The sequence below is a fragment of the Macaca fascicularis genome, chromosome 10 (genome assembly GCF_037993035.2).
Source record: "Macaca fascicularis isolate 582-1 chromosome 10, T2T-MFA8v1.1".
Classification (NCBI taxonomy): Eukaryota; Metazoa; Chordata; class Mammalia; order Primates; family Cercopithecidae; genus Macaca; species Macaca fascicularis.
This window is the reverse complement of record NC_088384.1, coordinates 118,275,302-118,291,115: the sequence shown is the minus strand read 5'-3', so window position 1 is coordinate 118,291,115 and position 15,814 is coordinate 118,275,302. Positions and strand designations below refer to the sequence as shown.

At 57.2% G+C, this 15,814-nt stretch overlaps 1 protein-coding gene and 2 long non-coding RNA genes across 4 annotated transcripts in view; 1 reads left to right on the top strand and 2 right to left on the bottom strand.

Moving 5' to 3' along the window:
• The window catches only part of OSBPL2 (oxysterol binding protein like 2), a 58,703-nt gene extending 53,995 nt beyond the window's left edge, over positions 1–4,708 (bottom strand). For both annotated transcript variants that reach the window (XM_005569522.5, XM_005569524.5), the window contains exon 1: positions 4,632–4,708. The gene's annotated coding sequence lies outside the window, so the exon portion shown is untranslated. The remainder of the gene's footprint in view (positions 1–4,631) is intronic.
• A 269-nt stretch (positions 4,709–4,977) lies between these two features.
• On the top strand, positions 4,978–8,351 carry LOC135965679 (uncharacterized). Its single transcript, XR_010578764.2, has 2 exons — positions 4,978–7,132; positions 7,994–8,351. It is a non-coding gene; the product is annotated as an uncharacterized lncRNA (long non-coding RNA).
• Positions 8,352–10,057: 1,706 nt separating this feature from the next.
• LOC102128409 (putative uncharacterized protein FLJ44790) lies at positions 10,058–15,814 on the bottom strand. Its single transcript, XR_010578202.1, has 3 exons — positions 15,782–15,814; positions 15,477–15,606; positions 10,058–10,768 (listed from the first exon to the last, which is right to left on the bottom strand). It is a non-coding gene; the product is annotated as a putative uncharacterized protein FLJ44790 (long non-coding RNA).

Here is a 15,814-nt window from a genome sequence, read left to right as displayed (position 1 = left end):
ACAAGGCACAGGCACTCACCTCCACACCACAGTCCTCCTTCCTCTACAGTTGCCTCCGTCTTTTTTGGAACCAAAACTCCACACAACTCCCGACACACTGCAGTCCTCCCTGCCTGGTGCTGCCCAAGAACTCCTCGTCTCAGCCCACAACAGCGTTCTCTGCGCACCCCGAAAGCTACAGTCCCAGCCCCTTTGATAAAGAAATGTGCTCAGTGTCTGTTCAGCCAAGAGCCCCTCAGACCCTTCCCACCCGACTTGCCTCAGCGTCGGGGCCACAGCGCCCAGGCCCGCAGTGCGCAGGTGAGAAGCACACACCTTACACCCAGGAGAGAGGCCCGACCCCGATGACCGCCACAGGCCCTGAGGTGCAGGACCCTCTTCAGGCCCCAAACTATGGAGCCAGCCACTAGCTCAACAGGACTGACCCCAGAGTTTGTTTCTCAAAATAAATCAAGCAAGTGTTTCACTGAAAAAAGAAGGCAAGCAAAGAGAAACAGCCACACGCATCAGGCACAAGTCTCAGATCCAGTCCCTTATAAAAGCTCACTTCCACCGCTCAGCTCAACTCAGAGGTCACGGGATTTGCATCCACAGAAGCTCCAGTTGAAAGAACGAGGATGCTGTGAAATTCTGCTAAATGATCCCAAGTTCTTTTCTGAATCTGGAAGGAAAAGGAAAGAAGTGCCAAAAAGTTCACGGAAACAGTGCCGTGAACCATTTAACAGATGTTTCTTATCAAGAGCTGCAGGGGTGGGCCTGGACACTGCCACACTTCCACAGTGGGACCCTAGCCCAAACCAGCAGCCCGAGAGGCCGTGACACCATGCCTGAAACTTACCAGCAAGAACACTCTGAAAAAGCAAAGTGACAGCAGAGATACAAATGAACTAGCATATGTGGAAAGTACATTTAAACCATCAAACCAGAACCTACCATATTAACTCAGGACTTAAGTCCCTTTTAATAATCAATCATGTTCAAACACTGACTTCCTTTCAGTGTAGATAAGGTTATAAATCAACTTGAAAATGTACTACATTTTGGAATTAAACCTTGTACTTGACAATCAGTGCTAAACACTAAACGAAATGTCAACACCCAAACAGGAAGTATGACAATGATTAGGAGAAAATCAGCCCACACCCAGCCGCACTGCCCACAGAGGCCCCGGCGCCACTGACACCACACACACAGGTGCCCCTCAGCACGGACGCCGAGAAAACCCTTGCCTGACAGAGCTGTGTTCTGTTTGAAACAAGTCGCTCTTGAAGAAGTGACCATTCAAGCGGGGGGCAGACTTATGAAAAGACCCTGCGACACCTGAGGGTGTGGCTGCTGCACTGCTGAGCGGCTCCAGGTTCAGCAGGTGGTGGAACCAAGGGTGTCCCAAGCAGCCACGACACATCGGACACTCGATGCTACATTTTCACACAGATTCCACACAAGAATCCGTCTTGCAGGCAAAGACACTGAAGGCAGGAGCCAGTGGGAACCCACACAGGACCCCAGAGCCCTGCTCTGGCGCACACCCTTCGCAAAGATGCTGTGACTCAGGAAGGCACGGCCAGACAAGACACGGCTTGCACGGGGACACTAAAGAAATCACCTTGAGGAGGCGGCAGGTTCCCTGTGTGAAGACAGCATAAGAACCTAAAATGTGTCAACAGTTCTCTTATACAAATTGTCACTTTTGTAATTGGTTGAATGTACTAAAACTCCATTAAAAGTCGAGCAAGTTTTTTTTTTTTGAGACGGAGTCTCGCTCTGTCGCCCAGGCTGGAGTGCAGTGGCGCAATCTCGGCTCACTGCAAGCTCCGCCTCCCGGGCCCAGGCCATTCTCCTGCCTCAGCCTCCTGAGTAGCTGGGACCACAGGCGCCTGCCACCGCGCCCGGCTAATTTTTTATATTTTTAGTAGAGACAGGGTTTCACCGTGTTAGCCAAGCTGTTCTTGAACTCCTGACCTCGTGATCCACCCGCCTTGGCCTCCCAAAGTGCTGGGATTACAGGCTTGAGCCACTGCGCCCGGCCAAGCAAGTTTTAAGGACAAATCCAAGACCCATCTGCTGGTACCTCCTGGAGGGCACGGAGAAGAGACGCTGGGATGGAAGTCAAGTGGCATTTTTTCACATTCAAACAGGACCCCTCATTCATATGTGGAACACAGCAGGGTCTGACCCTCTCAATGCACTCGAGGCAGGGAAGAAAAATGTCCTACGTGTGTACTCTAAGGCCGTGTGTGAAGTCCACTGGAACTGAACTCAGAACGGAGACCTCAGACTCTGGACTGCACACCTGTCAGCACCCATGCCTCCCAACCCTCCCTCTTCACACAGAGACCACCACTGAATCTGCCAGTAACAAAGGAGGTGGGTGGCAGGGAAGGTATTCTGGCAAAATCCTGAATAGCCAAACGGTAAATTACCGTATTTCAGAAGAAATGAAATGGCTTTGTAAACACTCAGCTTCACAAAAAAGGAGAGTGTGTTAGTTCTATATGTAGCAAAAAACCAAAATTCTGACACACAGTAATGCAGCATGATTAGAATATTCTAAACAAAAATGTTAAATGAAAATCTTGATATTAAAAGGCAGTACAGGGTAGTGTTTAAGAGTGTGAACCCTGGAGCCTGGGTTCAAATTCATATTTCATAATTTATTGCTGTGTGGTTTGGGCAAGTTACTTAACCTCTCTGTTCCTCAGCTTCCTCATGAATGACCTAACGATAATGTCAGTACCTGTCAAGTGGGCTGTTCACACTCGAGTGGGAAGCTCACCTGTCGAGTGGGAAGATCACACGAAGAAAGAGAATACAACATGCTCGTAACAGTACTGGAACAATCAGTATTAAATATTATTGTCTGCTCAGGTAAGAGCCGTCATTAATAGATGGACACATGAAGAAAACAAGGTAAAGCCTATGAGGGAGACTCAGTCACTCCCTCACTCTTCGCCACATTCTAAAAGACAACACTGTGGCAGGCACTGGGCTGGGCAGGGAGGAAGTGCCTCCGACGAAGTTCCTGTCCTCAACAAGGGGAAGGGAACTGGTATTCCGGGGCATGTACTAGGTGTCAGGGACTGAGGTAGAAAATGATTTCGTGGCAGGGCACGGAGGCTCACACCTGGAATCCCAGCACTTTGGGAGGCTGAGGCAGGTGGATCCCTTGAGATCAGGAGTTCGAGACAGCCTGGCCAACTTGGTGAAACCCCATCTCTACTAAAAATAAAAAAATTAGGCAGGCATGGTGGCCGGCGCCTGTGGTCCCAGCTACTCAGGAGGCTGAGGCAGGAGAATGGCTTCAAGCCGGGAGACGGAGGTTGCAGCGAGTTGAGATCGCACCACTGCACACCAGCCTGGGTGACAGAGCGAGACTCCATCTCAAAACATAAAACAAGAAAATGATCTGCTTTGCTCCTCTTATCAGCAAAGTGCTACGTGTCCGACGAAGGAGCTGAGGCTGACAGCCGGAAAAGGGGCCCTGGGCACCAGTTAGGAAGGGCAGCAGGGACGGCCATGGCTACCCAGCATGTGGCCCCTGCGCCAGTTTCGGGCTGCTCAACTCTCTGCTGTTCTCACCACAAATCCAGCGGGTGGGAAGGCCGCACAGCACCCAGCCAGGCCCGCAGCAGGCATTCGAGAAACGTCTGTCCAACCAAACCGAACGGGACCCCTTCTCCAGGCGTCCCGGGCAATCATCCCAAAGTTGCCGGAGCCAGGCCAGGGCCTGTCCTAGAGGACGGTTCAGATAAAAACGCCCCTGGGAGGTGACCCTCACCCCAGGAGAGCCTGCAACACCCCGACACCCACCACCTCGCCGCCGGTCCCCCGATGAAGCGGGGAGGCTGAGGTGCTGTGACGACCTAACAGTCTTGGCCTGGGCTTATAAACTTGGAAAGTCTAAAGACGTATTCTTCTGAGTACCAAAATATAACTGACGAAAGATGGAACCTCTTAAAATTACATTACCAAAGATAGGTGCTAGGTAGCAAGTTCTCAACCGTGTGTAGTCTGCTAAGGTTTATAAATTAAAACCAAAAACAGAGCCCAGGGGAATGGACGAGGGCCCGCGGGCACCCTCCCTGGGAAGACACAGGCCTGCGGGACAAGAAGAGCAGGCTCGGAGTGGGGCTGCGTCTCCCTGCCCTTCCTCCCGGCGGAACTCGCCCTCCTCACCTACAGGATCGCCCTAAATGCGTACGAAATCCTTCCCTGTTCCCGGTGAGCTGGTGAGAGAGGGCGAGTCGGCCAGCAGGTGCGTCCGTCCCCACTTCCTGCTCGGCCGGGCAGCAGCGGGGCCGGGGGCCTCGGGGAGCCGGGTCGCGGGTCCCGGGACCGCAGTTGCCGGGCGACCGCAGGGGGAGGGGTGCGGGGGCCGCGGGACCCAGGCCCAGGCCCCAGGCCCGGTCGCAACTTTCCTCCCAAAGTTTTCCCGGGGCGCCAGGCTGCGGCCTAGGCCGGGCGCGCCTCCCTGTGGGGGTCGAGGCCGGGGCCGGGGCTGGAGACGGCCTGCGGACCCGGGTCCTGTCCGGCCCGCCCTCCCCTCCCCACCCCGGCCCCAGCCCGCGGCCCAGGTCCCGCAGCTCGCCGGGGTCCCGGGCCTTCGCGTGGCGGCGGCGGGGGCCACTCACCTGGACGCGGGTCCCTCGGTTGCCGGCCGAGCTCGTTGCCGCCCCGCCCCCGCCCCGCAGGCCCGCGACCCACTGACACCGAGGCGGAAGTGCGGCCCGCCGCCTCGCCGACTGACAGCCCGCGCCTGCCACTGGCTGCGCCCGGCGCCGCCGCGTCGGCCGCCGCCCGCCCAATCAGCGCCCGGCCCGAGGCTCGCGCCGGGGGGCGGGACTATGCTAATCCCTTCGCGGAGGGGCCTCTACCTGTGCCCCGCCCACGTAGCGGAGTGACGGCGAGGACAGCCAGTCACAGCAGGAGAGAGGCGGGGTTATGCAGCCCCTGAGCCAAAAGGGGAGGGAGGGAAGGAGGAAAGGGCGTGGCTGCGGAGAGCAGAGTTGACAAACAGTGAGTCAGGTGGCCCGGGGCGTGGGCGCTCCGCCCGCAGGTGCATTGCGTCCTGGCGGCGATGCGGGCCTGCGAGGCCCACCTCTCGGCTACCCAAAGCCCGGGGGGCCTTTTCCCACAAATGCTGGGGACCTTGTGATAACTGGCTCGTAGCTGCTCCCACTCTCCTACCAAATCCTGAATATCCGCCTCCTTTGCATGCCATTTACCGCCAACCAAAATCCAGCGCCAATTTAGCCCTCCAGCTGCATCCCTGATCGTTTCACTACCATACTTAAAGCCCTTTGGACTCTCACTGACCTACAGTGGCTCCATGGTTAAGCCCAGAAGTTCTGGAATCAGACCTGGAGCTTGCATTCTTTACCAGCTGTGTGGATTTGGACAAATTAATTAACCTCTCTGAGTCTGTGTGCACCCGGAGTTTCATTTGCAAACCAGGGTTCCCCTGTCATCATCTCATTTAAGTCATGGTCTGGTTTGAGGTGAGTGGAGTGGCATGAACCAGGCTGGCTACCTAGAGTCCCAGCAGTTGGTTTAGGGGTCAGCCTGTGACCCAGTTCTAGCCAAAGAGGCTCAGTCCTGGGACTTTTGCTGTAGGGTCGGAGTTCAGACCAGAGGGGAAGCTGAAGTCAAATGACTCTCCCATCTGCCCACAGACCTCTCCAGAGCTGGGTTAGGTGAGACAGCGAAGGGGCCACTCTTCCACATCCCACCACCAGAGAACAGGGCTGCGCGAGAATGAACCCAGCCCAGAGGAAAGCCGAAGCAACCACGGCCAGGTCACGTGGACCCTGCTGCACCTCAGCAGGTGCCTTCCTTGACTTTTCAGTTATGTGAACCACATGCTTGTTTCTGCTTCAGCCCGTTTGAGGTAGAGCCAAGAGTCCTGGGCTCCCTGTGGCCTTGAGAGCCCTGGCGAATGACCCATGACCCCACAGCGCGTTCTGCAGCAGAGCCAGCCCCCGTTGAGCCTCTGCACCCCCTCCTCAGGCCTTGTCCCCCCACTTCCAGGCTGCCCCTAGCAGGACCGTGGGGGCAGGGACAGGCCTTTGCCCCATCTGTGGCCCCGTGGCAGACGCGGGTACTCTCTATCAATGTCAGGGCATGAGTGAGCCAATGAACGCGGCCCCTGTGGCAGGGGCGGGGTCCAGACCACATCTCTGGGCCCAGCAGGGCCATTCTCCCCCACCCCAGGGACTGGCCCCACTCACTGGTGGGCCACTGTCAGCCGGCGCCACTAGAGACGTGCCAGGACTAGGAAGGAGCTGGATGAGCCTCTCCTGAAGAGAAAACGGGGAGGAGGGCGGGCAGGCCTCAGAAACAAAGGGGTTGCCATGGTTACCTCTGAAGAAAGCGACTCCAGCCGGTGAAAGGGAAGGGAAGGCATTCGGCCCCCAAGCCAGGACAAGGACGATGAGGCCAGTTGCCACGGAGATGACCGCACTGCACAGTTTCCCCTGTGGGCCTGGCCAGGGCCAGCGCAGGGTCCCAGAAGCCCACCACTCTCCATGCCCCTCACCCTAAGTCTATAAGACTCTAACCCCTGTGCCCTTGAGGGACTCCAACCTGCCTGCCCACCCCTTGACCATGAGCTCTCCAGTGAGGGCAGCCTCAGAGACTCAGGTAGAAGGACCCTCTCATCTGCCCAGGGACCACCCCAGGGCCAAGCAGGGAGATCCACCCTGGCCTTGGCGGTGGGGGATGTGATCTCAGATGGCCTCTGGGCTGGAACAGAGGTTTCACCCCTCTTGACAGATGCAGTAACTGAGTTCCAAGGGTAGTCTGCCATCAGCCAGCGCTGGAGACGTTCCACGACTGGGAAGGGCACTTCCTCCCTGGGGCCAGTTGCTGGGACTAGGCGAGAATCCTCCCTCGGTTGGTGGGTAATAAGGAGGGTTCCTTGAGACCAACTTAGGCATCTTCATCATGATATTTGCTAGGTCACGAGGCCAATTCGAGAGGCACAGTTCTGCAAGGATGAAAGATGGGAGTGGAGAAGACAACAAAGATGGACGAGCTGGGGCCATGATGATGAAGACGATGATGATGATGATGGCGGCCGAGTGCCCTGTGATTTACAGGCCCATGTGGTTTAATGTTTGCAGCAGCCAATCAAGTGGGTACCAGGTGCTATCATTCCCACTTTACAGATGAGCAGACTGAGCCCCAGACAGGTTAAGGGACTCCCCCAGCCCTGCAATGAGAAAGGGCCCAGCACAGCTCCAGGCACAAGGAGGCACTCCAGGCATGGGGAGGTCTGGTGGACCAGGCCTGGCCAGGAGCTTGTCCACAAGGCAGAGCTCCACCCAGGCTCCCGGACCGGGATCCACACATGAACAGGCCCAGGAGTTCCCATGGCTGTGGCTGCTGCACCCCCACACATGCTCTCCAGAGCCTGAGAAATGCTCATCCTGCAGGTGATTTGGGGGGGTCTGCTCCCACCTGCACTGCTCTCAGACCAAATTTCTGCTTCCTGACAGAATTTCTAGGATCCTCCCTCCGTCCTCTTAGCCGAGGAGGGGAGAAGCTCTCTCCCTCCCTCACCACGGGGCAGGTCACCAGTGGGAGGATTTCATGACCCACATGCCTCCCAGGGCTGGCGTGCGGGGTCCAGCAGTCCCAGCCACATCTATGTCATCCCGCTTCCTTTCCCCTCACTGTGAAGGAGGCGGAAGAGAGGTTGTTGCTCCCACCTTTTGGATGGGGAAACTGAGGCTTAGAGCACAGAAGCAGCTTGCCCAGGGCCTGGCAGCACCAGTCCCGCCCACGACCCACCGCCCTTTCCCCCGCTCCACTCTTACCTCCTCCCCCAGGTTTCTGGGTCTGGGTTTATCTCTTTATCTAGGTCTGCACCCACAGCTGCCCCATTAGATCAAACAGGGGTTGGCTTCCAGGAACGCCGGGTGCCTTGGCATTGCTGGCCTGGCTGGCAGCTGCTGGTTGGTGAGCCCCGGGTGAGGCTGTCTCCTCTCCCCAGGCACTCCCCAGGCCTTTAGAGAGGACATTCTCCCACTCTCTTTTATGGAAAGCCATGGAATCTTCTGTGTGGATGCAGCCTGGGCAGCCAGAGAGGGGTGGCCACTGAGGCCTGGCCCTGGCCCTCACGTGGCCGCAGCTGACCCCTCCCCACCGCAGCTCTCCAGTCTCCTCTGCAACGTGACAGCCCTGGCTTCTCTACCGTTGGGAGGAAGTATTTTTAGTTTTGAACCCACCACGTGAAGCGAGACAAGTTATCAATAGCAGCAGCAAAGGGCTTTTTCTTTCTCTTTTTTTTTTCCCCATATCTTTGGGACCTGAACAATCTGCACCCATTAAATTCTGCCAAAAGAAAAAAATAGTGTTCCTCTTATAAACTTTTTACCCCACAGCTTCCTTGCTGCTGCAGCTTTGCAAACCCACTCTTCCTGGGGTGACCCCACCTGTCTCCACAGCCCCCCTCTCCACTCCTGGGCACTGAGACCTGCCCGGGAACAGGCCCACCTGAGCAGAGGGCCAGCGTGGGGCTCAGGCCACAGCTCCAGAGCAGGTGGAATGAGGAGCTGGGGAGAGGGGAGAAGGCCCCCAGTTTCCCGATCACAGAGCTGGCAGCAGCCGCAGCCTCTCCTGAGTGCTTGCTGCATGCCCAGGGCCAGGCCCAGCTCCTCTGAGTGCAGCAGCTCAGGGACACGCCCCACCCCACAGTGAAGGGCGGAGAAGGCGGCCTTCCCAGAGGTCTTTCCGGCTGTAATTCCTTGTTTCTGGAGGAAGGGGTTCCTCAGTCAAGTGGAGAAAACTAAACAAAGTGAACAGGGGCCCTCCCCAGCCTTAGGCTTCCCAGCGCTCGCACCACTCAGGGGCACTTGGAGGCTCCAGGGCCCAGGAACCAGAGCCCGCCCCACTCAGGAGCACATGGCGGCTCCAGGGCCCAGGAACCAGCGCCCGCCCCACTCAGGAGCACATGGCGGCTCCAGGGCCCAGGAACCAGAGCCCGCCCCACTCAGGGGCACATGGAGGCTCCAGGGCCCAGGAAGGGCCTGATGCAGACCCCCGGCATATGAGGATGGAAGCCCTTTTTCTATGAAGTTTCTTTTTTTGTTGTTGTTTTTTTTTTTTGAGACAGAGTCTCGCTCTGTCACCCAGGCTGGAGTGCAGTGGCGCCATCTCGGCTCACTGCAAGCTCCGCCTCCCGGGTTCACGCCATTCTCCTGCCTCAGCCTCCCGAGTAGCTGGGACTACAGGCGTCCACCACCTCGCCCGGCTAGTTTTTTGTATTTTTAGTAGAGACGGGGTTTCACCGTATTAGCCAGGATGGTCTCGATCTCCTGACCTCGTGATCCGCCCGTCTCGGCCTCCCAAAGTGCTGGGATTACAGGCTTGAGGCACCGCGCCCGGCTCTATGAAGTTTCTTGCAGGACACTGGAGTGGCTTCCTGCCTTGCTGGGGGAAGCATTTGAGCCAACATGGCTGCCTGCCCTTTAGGACTGGTTAGAGCTGCATTCATGAGAAAGCTCAGAATAACAGAGGCTTTGACAGGGTAGAAATGTACTTTTCTCTCAGGTGACACAGGCCTAGGCTGTCCGGCTGGCAGGGTATCATGCATCCTCAGGGACACAGCTCCTACCTTACTGTATTACTCTCCTAGTGCTGGCTTCCAGCCTCAGTGTCACCTTCTGGCCCAAAACAGCTGCTGGTGCTCCAGCCATCACAAGCACAGCTGACCAGAAAGGAGGAAGGAAAAGAGGAAGAGCAAAAGTGCTGCCCCCTAGATGAGTCAGCTCCCTTTGAGGATCTGTCCCTGAAGACACACCCAGCACTTCTGGGTGTGTCACATCTCACTGGCCAGAGCTCCATCCTATGCCACTTTTGGTAGGATAGCAGCATTTTAGCTAAGTGCATTGCCAGCCTAAACAAAACATGGGGCTACAGGGAGCAGGTTAGAGATGGCCTCACAGCCAGGCCTAGACCATCCCAGGCCCAGAAATGTGGACATCTCCGGAAGTGACCCATAGCTGCCCTGCCTCAGAAGAACCGACAGCCGCGGATGCAAGACAGAGCACCTGGTACACATTCCCTGGCATGCCTGTGGCACGAGCGCTGTGCTCCGACCCCATGCCCCAGCGTGGTGCTGCAGTGGCCACTTCAGTGTTGGCCCTGGAGTTTCCCTCTTCCTGGCTGCGCCCTGACTGATGGGAAGTGGGTTCCTGCTCCTTCTCGAAATACCTGTTGAAAACCTGCTGCACTCTGCTGGCCTCACCCTGGGCGCTGGGGTGCCTCCAGAAGCAGGACACTCACCCCAGAGGCTGCTAGGCAAAGGGCTTTCCTAGCGTGGGAAAGTGGGGGACCCTAGGGAACCTCTGCACCCTTCCTGAGGGCCTGTGTAGGGTGGGCAGGGTGTGGGCACATCCCTGCAGGGAATGGGAGGGGCAGGTGGGAGCCGGAGGAGAGACAGCTGGGCTAGGTTAGATTTAACTTGCTGCGGGAGCCAAGTGCGTTGGCTGGAGCCACTGGCTGGGCCTCAGTGCCAGGGGATCCGCCAGGCATGGGGGTGGGAGGGGCAAAGTTTAAATATGCCTGGGGAGCCAAGATGGGGGCAGAGATGGGGCCCAGGTTGAGGAGCTGCCGGGGGCCTGAGGGCGGCACCATGGGTTTTCCTCGGGAGAGCCCAGCAGCACGCTTGCCCTCAGCTGGAGCTGGGGATGGGAGTTGGGTAAGAGACAGCCAGCCAGAGATTTGGGGTTCTTCTGGGGATGGGTGTACTCCCCCAGTTGCACCCCTGGGAGAGGAGGTCAGGGAGTGGGTGGAGGAGATGGCTGGCGGTCTATGCGTCAGGGGTCACAGCAGGGCACTGCATGCCCAGCCCAGTCCTCATGGTCATGGTAGAGAGGGGTGACCCATGAGGTGGAGCTATACCCACCGGGAGCTTCATGCAGGGCTCACAGCACCCAACCTGTGCTGTCCCATGGCACCTGAGGTTAATTTACCACTCTACCATTCCCATCTTGAAATTCTTCATCATCTTGGGGCAAGGAGCTCACATTTTCACTGTGCGGAGGACCTGGTGAATCCTGCAGCCATCCTGGGCGAGGAGGGTGCGGCCCAGGAAGCAGGGTCCGTGGGGTACCTGGTAAATTCTGCAGCCGTCCTGGGCGAGGAGGGTGCGGCACTGGAAGCAGGGCCCATGGGGTTTCAGCAGTTGCATGCAGTCAGCCAGGTGATGCCATCCCTGCCAGGCATGGTGACAGGCCGGGCGAGCAGGCTGGGCCTGTTCTGGGGAAGAGATGGAGGGGCTGATAAGATGCCCTGTGCTGGGCTCCTGTGCCTGGTGCCAGCCTGCACAAGCTGGGGGAAGGCAGTCTGCCCAGGAGTCCCATGCCCCAGGGCTGGGAGATCCCTGGGGCCAGGGAGGACCATGCTGGCCGATGCTCCCACCTGCTGGCTGGCTTCAGGAAATAGGGGTTCAGTAATGCCCAGGGCATCTGCAGGAGGTGGGTGTGGGTCAGTCTGGGCAGATGGCTGGGAGTTGGGGTGGTACCTGGAGCCCATAGGGGTCTATACCCAGCCTTTGCTGATGGAGGTCCTAGGTGCTGATGGAGGTCCTAAGTAGGCCACAGAGGCACTCGAGCCTCAACTTCCTGGGGGCTTGGTGAGGCTCAGAGGAGGCAGAGCAAGGGAAAGCTGTTTGGAGGGCGTGCGAGCATTGCCAGGGCTCTGCCCAGCATCCACCACATATCCTAGGAACAGCCCTGAATCCTCCTTTGGGAACTACCCATAGGTTGGTACTAGGCTGAGCCCATCTCTTGCCCCAGATAGGGCATGTGACTGGGACCTGGGCATCACTCATCGCCTGGGCATCACTCATCGCCTGGCCATAATCAGTCAGATCATACTTGGGCCCTTCATGGACCCCAGGTCTGAGCTGGGATGTCAGCCTGGAGGTGCCATGCCAAGGGTAAGTGCTGCCTGAGAGGACGGCAGGCTGAGCCCAGGGTGGGGACACCAGTTCTGATGGTAGCCATCGGGCTCCTGGATCCAGCCATGCCTGAAGGAGATGGCACCACCAGTGTACTCTCAGATGCAGGCAAGGTTTCCGTCCTGGTAAATGAAGCACCCTGAGCTCTCTGCCCACCTCGCCGCACAGGGAGAGGACGGCCACCTGTCCCAACCGGCCTCTGACTCCCTCCTCTCCTCATCAGGGCATTCCGGGCTGGGGTCACCCTTCAGAAGAGCACACAGGGGGGCACTCAAGATGCACACCAGGGAGCCCCAGATGTTTCCACCAGGGTCTTTGTGCCACTGGCTCGTCCAGTGCTGCTCAGGTGGGACACAGAGCCCAGGGGACGGAGGAGTTGTCCGGTGACCTCACCGCACATCCCTTGGGCACTCCCATCTCTGCTTGGATCAGTTAAGCAACTTCAGAAAAAGTGAGAGGATGATGTGACACCTGGAAGAGGCAGATCCAGGTGAGGTTGGCCAGTGTAGGGCAGAGGGCAGGGGGCAGGGGGACGCACCAGGGTAACAAGCGCCCCGGGGACGTGGACAGCCCTTCCCCCAGGGCCATGGGGAGAGCCCAGCTGGCTCCACCATGTCCTGCAAAGGCAGCCTCTGGCCTGGGTCTAGGAGCTGCGCCTCCATCGTCCTCCATCAAGGCCCGGGTCTGGCCCCTGCTGCCCCCTGCTCATGCCCTTGGTCTGGCCCAGGCATCCAGCTGCCCTCTGCTCATGCCCTTGGTCTGGCCCGGGCATCCAGCTGCCCCCTGCTCATGCCCTTGGTCTGGCCAGGGACCTCGGATTCCCAGCTGCAGCCGGTATGCACCCATGCCACATTAGTGGGTTCCAAGGAAAGTGACATGAGGCCCTACAAAGCTTTTCGGTCCCAGGCACTCTCCCCTGCTCCCCAGGGGACAGCCCAGGCGGGACAGCTTGTTCCCTTGTTTTCTGGTTTTGTGTGTGTGTGAGTGGAAGTGTGTATGGCAGAGTGTGTGTGGGTGAGAGTGTGAATGTGAATGTGTAGTGTGTGTGTGGAATTGTGGGAGTGTGTGTGGAAGTGTGAATGAATATGTGTATGAATGGAAGAGTGTGGAATTGGAAGTGTGTGTATGAGAGTGTAAGTGTGGAAGTGTTCGTGCGTGTGAGTGGAAATGTGTGTGAGAGTGTGTGTGGAATTGGGGGAGTGTGTGCATGTGTATGGAAGTGAATGAGTGTGAGTGTGTGAGTGGAAGAGTATGTGTGGAATTGGGAGTGTGTGTGCATATGGGTGTGAGAGTGTGAGTGTGGAAGTGAGTTTGTATGTATGTGTGAGTGTGTGAGTGGAAGAGTGTGGAATTGAGGAGGAAGTGTGTTTGAGAGTGTGTGTGTGGAATGAGGGAAGTGTGTACATGTTTGAGTGTGTGTGTGGAATGGGGGAAGTGTATGTGTGTGTGGAATTGAGAAGTGTGTGAGAGTGTGTGTGTGTGGAATGGAGGAAGTGTGTACTGTTTGAGTGTGAGTGTGTATGTGTTTGTGGAATTGAGGGGGAGGTGTGTGTGTGTGTAATGGAGAAGTGTGTACGTGTTTGTGATTGTGTGAGTGTGGAATGGGGGCAGTGTGTATGTGTTTGTGTGTGGAATTGAGGGGGAGGTGTGTGTGTGTGGAATGGGGGAAATGTGTACGTGTTTGTGAGTGTGTGTGTGTGGAATGGGGGAAGTGTATGTGTGTATGGAATTGAGAAGTGTGTGATTGTGTGTGTGGAATGGGGGAAGTGTGTACTGTTTGAGTGTGAGTGTGTATGTGTTTGTGGAATTGAGGGGGAGGGGTGTGTGTGTGTAATGGGGAAGTGTGTACGTGTTTGTGATTGTGTGAGTGTGGAATGGGGCAGTGTGTGTGTGTATGTGGAACTGAGGGGGAGGTGTGTGTGTGTGGAATGGGGGAAATGTGTACGTGTTTGTGAGTGTGTGAGTGTGGAATGGGGCAGTGTGTATGTGTTTGTGTGTATGGAATTGAGGGGGAAGTGTGTGTGAGAGTGTGTGTGTGGAATGGGGGAAGTGTGTATGTGTGAGTGTGTGAGTGTGGAATGGGGGAAGTGTTTTGTGTGTGGAATTGAGGGGAAGTGTGTGTGTGAGAGTGAGTGTGTGTGTAGAATGGGGAAGTGTGTATGTGTGTGTGAAATTGAGGGGAAGAGTGTGTGTGTGTGTGGAAGGGGGAAGTGTCTAAGTATGTGTTTGAGTGTGTGTGTAGAATTGAAGGGAAGTGTGTATGTGTTTGAGTGTGAGTGTGTGTGTGTGGAATGGAGGGAAGTATGAATGTGAGTGTGAGTCTTTGTGTGTTTGTGGGATGAGTGTGTGTGGGATGAGTGTGTGAGTGAGTGTGTGTGGGATGAGTGTGTGTGTTGAGTGTGCGTTGAGTATGTGTGTGGGATGAGTGTTGTGTGAGTGTATGTGTGGGATGAGTGTGTGAGTGTTGAGTGTGTGGGATGTGTGTGAGTGTGGGGGGATGAGCCTGTGTTTGTGTGTGATGAGTGTGTGTGTGGGATGAGCGTGTATTTGAGTGTGTGTGGGATGTATGTGAGTGTGGGGGGATGAGCCTGTGTTTGTGTGTGATGAGTGTGTGTGTGCATAGGATGAGTGTGTATGTGAGTGTTGAGTGTGTGTGTGTGAGTGTTGAGTGCGTGGGATGAGTGTGTGTGTGGGATGAGCGTGTATTTGAGTGTGTGTGGTATGAGTGTGTGGGTGTGGGATGAGTGTTGAGTGTGTGAGTGCGAGTGTGGGTGTGTGAGTGAGTGTGTATGGAAAGGCGTGCGGGCAGCAAGTGACAGTGATTCGTGCCCAGACCCAGGGGAAGGGGGTCTGCCTCTAGAGCGATTCTCGACCCCTGCCCTGGCTCAGGGCTTTGTGGAGGGAAGGACTGTTTCTCCCACCCTGACCTGTCCCTTGCAGGGCGGAAGGGGACAGTGTCAGTTTCCTCCTAATACCTCTCTCACAGCTCGCACCAAACACCCTCAGACACACCCACAGACTCACAGACGCATGTGCACACACACATAGCCCAGAGAGACACGCACAGACATACCCGGATGCACGCAGTCGTGTACATTGACAGGCACATAGACCCACGCACGCACACGCATGCATCCCTTGCCTGCTTCTTGGGAGCCCCCATCCTTCCTCACCCAGGACACAGGGGCGTGCCCACATTCACTGGATCCCAGCCCCAGCACTGATCAAATCTGGGTTAGTTTTTCCAGCAGGCACCAGTTCCCCAGGAGCTGCCCTGGATCTGGAGGACTCCAGGGAGTCAATAGAGAGGGCCGTCCCGTCCCTGTCCCCATCTCCGTCCTCGTCCTCGTAGGGCCCAGACTCCTCCTCCAGGACTAGGCTCCCTGAGCCCACCTGCACCGCTCAGCCCCTCCACCGGGCGCCTCTTTCCGACCTTCTGCAGGGGAAGAGGGCCCAGGGCTCCAGGAGGGGTCGGGGCTGTGTTTGCCCTAGGGGTGAGAGCATACACTACCTGGGACAACGGTCAGCAGCTCCGGGAACAGCACAGGCAATGGGAAGACCTGGAGTAACCCTGAAGGCTTCTGGGAGGAGGCACCCACGGGGGCAGGTGCCAGGTGGGGCGGAGCCTGAGGGGCGTGTGTCTGGGGAGGGGCATGGAGGTACAGGAGGCGGGGACAGAGGGAGGAGGAGGGGCCACCTGCCCACCAGGCTTCAGGTTCCAGGGTAAAGCCGGCCTCTCAGCCTTACACCGAGAGCCTTACACCGAGAGTGGATCCAGGCAGCAGCCGGACGGGGGCCGGCCTGCCCAGTACTCACCTTGGGCCTCCAGTGTGCCCGCCCCGTGGCCAT